This window comes from Arachis ipaensis, chromosome B2, assembly GCF_059453495.1.
Source record: "Arachis ipaensis isolate K30076 ecotype BB chromosome B2, ASM5945349v1, whole genome shotgun sequence".
Classification (NCBI taxonomy): Eukaryota; Viridiplantae; Streptophyta; class Magnoliopsida; order Fabales; family Fabaceae; genus Arachis; species Arachis ipaensis.
In genome coordinates this window covers 71753999-71757720 of record NC_142437.1, presented here as the reverse complement: position 1 = coordinate 71757720, position 3722 = coordinate 71753999, and the positions used below count along the sequence as shown (strand labels likewise).

Here is a 3722-nt window from a genome sequence, read left to right as displayed (position 1 = left end):
TTACACTCATATTTTTACTAAAGCTTGGCTGGCTATTAAGCCATGCCTGACCCTTTGATTGGAGCTTTAGACTAAAAAGCATAAGATTCCTGGAATTCATATTAAAAATTTTGGAATCCTTATTTTTATTTTTCACAATAATTTTCGAAAAAATACAAAAAAAATTAGAAAATCATAAAAATAAAAAATATTTCATGTTTCTTGTTTGAGTCATGTGTCATGTTATAAGTTTGGTGTAAATTGCATATTCATCTTGCATTTTTTAAAAAATTCATGCATTCATAGTGTTCTTCATGATCTTCAAGTTGTTCTTGGTAAGTCTTCTTGTTTGATCTTTGCATTTGCATGTTTTGTGTCTTTTCTTGTTTTTCATATGCATTCCTGAATTCTTTATGTCTAAGCATTAAAGAATTCTAAGTTTGGTGTCTTGCATGTTTTCTTTGCATATAAAATTTTCAAAAATAAGTTCTTGATGTTCATCTTGACATTCAAAGTATTCTTGGTGTTCATCTTGACATTCATAGCATTCTTGCATGCATTCATTGTTTTGATCTAAAAATTTCATGCATTGCATCATTCCCATGTTTTTCTCTCTCATCATAAAAATTCAAAAAATCAAAAAAATATCTTCCCCTTTTTCTCTCTTAAAATTTCGAAAATTAGATTTGACTTTCTCAAAAATTTTTAAAATCTAGTTATTTTTATGAGTCAAATCAAATTTTCAATTTAAAAATCTTATCTTTTTCAAAATCTTTTTCAAAAATCAAATCTTTTTCATTTTTCTTAGTTATTTTCGAAAATTCTAAAAATATTTTTCAAAAATCTTTTTCTTATTTTTATATCAAATTTTCGAAAATAACAATAACAATTAATGTTTTGATTTAAAAATTTCAAGTTTGTTACTTGCTTGTTAAGAAAGATTCAAACTTTGAGTTCTAGAATCATATCTTGTGATTTCTTGTGAATCAAGTCATTAATTATGATTTTAAAAATCAAATCTTTTCAAAACTAATTTCAATCATATCTTTTCAAAAATATCTTCTTATCTTATCTTTTTTTTTAAAAAAAAAATATGATTTCAAAATATCTTTTCTAACTTCCTACCTTCTTATCTTTTCAAATTGATTTTCAAATCTGTTTCAACTAACTAACTAACTTTTTGTTTGTTTCTTATATTTTTCAAAACTACCTAACTAACTCCCTCTCTCTCTAATTTTTGAAAATATCTTCCCCCTTTTTCAAAAATTTCTTTTTAATTAACTAATTATTTTAATTTTTTATTTTAATTTTCGAAAACTACTAACCTTTTTCAAAAACTATTTTCGAAAATTATTAACTCTTTTTCAAAAATTATTTTCGAAAAAGGCATTCTTATTGAAGCTGATCCAGAACTTGAAAGGACTCTGAAGAGAAAACTAAGAGAAGCTAAATTACAACAATCCAGAGACAACCTTATTGAAAATTTCGAACAAGTAAAGGAGATGGTAGCCGAACCCAACAACAATAATGCAAGGAGAATGCTTGGTGACTTTACTGCACCTAATTCCAATTTACATGGAAGAAGCATCTCCATTCCTGCCATTGGAGCAAACAACTTTGAGCTGAAACCTCAGCTAGTTTCTCTGATGTAGCAGAACTGCAAGTTTCATGGACTTCCATCTGAAGATCCTTTTCAGTTCTTAACTGAATTCTTGCAGATCTGTGATACTGTTAAGACTAATGGAGTAGATCCTGAAGTCTACAGGCTCATGTTTTTTCCTTTTGCTGTAAGAGACAGAGCTAGAGTGTGGTTGGACTCTCAACCCAGAGATAGCCTAAACTCTTGGGATAAGCTGGTCACGGCTTTCTTAGCCAAGTTCTTTCCTCCTCAAAAGCTGAGCAAGCTTAGAGTGGATGTTCAGACCTTCAGACAGAAGGAAGGTGAATCCCTCTATGAAGCTTGGGAAAGATACAAGCAGCACACCAAAAAGTGTCCTTCTGACATGCTTTCAGAATGGACCATTCTGGATATATTCTATGATGGTTTATCTGAGCTATCAAAGATGTCATTGGATACTTCTACAGGTGGATCCATTCACCTAAAGAAAATGCCTGCAGAAGCTCAAGAACTCATTGACATGGTTGCTAATAACCAGTTCATGTACACTTCTGAGAGGAATCCTGTGAGTAATGGGACGCCTATGGGCATCAATCTAGCATAAACTAAATTAAGAACAAATTAAAAACAAAAACAAGTAATAATTTGAAGTTCCAATAATGTTAAATTACTAATAAGAACAAGTAAAAAAAGTAACAAATCAGAAAAAAAACTACACAGAACAATAATCAACATCCCTAATATTCACAAGTTCTGATAATCAAAAACAATATCCCTAATCAAAAGTTCTAAAAAATAAAACCCTAGAATTCCATAGCATTCATAAATTAAAACAGTTAATTTCAAAATAAAATCCCCTACCTTAATTAGCCGAAACTCGGTAATTAAACGCAACAAACCCTTCGTTTTTTTTAATTCCTAGTAGCAACAACTTTCCTCTTGGAGCAGCAGCAACAATGATCTCAGTAACGGCAAGCTCCACCGACGGCAGAGGCGCAGCCAGAAGCTTCGGCAGTAGTGGATCTGGCGGTGGTTCAGACAAAGACGACGCCGGTGACTGGTCGCGGCCCTCCCAGGTTCTCTCTCTCTTACCTGGGGATCCTGTCTGTGCCCGTGGTTCTGCTTGACAGCGACGGACTCAGAGGCGGCAGCGGCGGCGTCACGCGCAGCAGCAGCTCGTGATGATGACGATGGCGGCGCTGGTTCATAGCAAGAAGGACGGCGGCGACGGGCTTCACGAAAGAGACGACGATGGCGACCAGAACCCGCAAAGACGACGACAGACGCGACGCAGCAGTGGTTCGCGAGGCATGGTGCAGCGGCGGCGAGCTTCATCCCCGGCGTTGTGCTTCTTCTCCTCTGGCTCCCTCCTCCGCGTCGGTGCTAGCAACGATGGCGGCGAGCAGCTCAGCCCACCAGCGCTGGCCGTCCCCCTCTCCTCTCTTCTCTTCTCTAACTCCGTTTCTCCCTCTCTCCCTCAACGTTTTCTTTCTTTCTTTCTTTCTGCTGATTTCTTTCTTTTTTTTTCTGCTACTATATGCTGGGTCTGTGTGTGATTTTGGAAGGAAGGGAAAGTTGAAAGGGGTGTGGCAGCTGAAGGGAATGGGGAAAATAGGGTTAGGGTCTTAGGAAGTATTTAGCAAATTAGGGTTTTATTTTGAGGACAATTGACAATATAATTAGGATATAAAATGGTATTAAAAATTAAGTTTAATCTAATAAAATTATCTTTAAAAAAAGTATTATTTGTTCATCAATATATAAATTATTTTTTAATAAATATTCTAACTCAAAAAAAAATAATATGATTAATTCTCTTTGTTTTCCAAAATATAAGTATTAAATTATAAAATATTGATTATTTAACTCGAATCATATAAAATTTTTATTCTTCTATAACTATTAAGTTTTATCGTTTAAATATAGAAAATTATTCAATATTATAAGATTAATTAAAATTTTAATTTAATTATTAAAACTTAATTTAATTATTTTTAATACAATAATTTTTCAAAATAAAAGTCTTTAATAAATTAAATTAACTTATAATAATATTTTTCAAAAATTCTGAGTCTTACAAGAAAAAGATAGAGTTAAGAATTGGGTAACTTAAATATTTTTAATA

At 32.9% G+C, this 3722-nt stretch overlaps 1 non-coding gene across 1 annotated transcript; it reads right to left on the bottom strand.

The window, feature by feature from the left end:
• Positions 1–1880: 1880 nt before the first annotated feature.
• LOC148574347 (small nucleolar RNA R71) lies at positions 1881–1988 on the bottom strand. The gene has a single exon (XR_015905566.1). It is a non-coding gene; the product is annotated as a small nucleolar RNA R71 (small nucleolar RNA).
• Positions 1989–3722: the final 1734 nt, after the last annotated feature.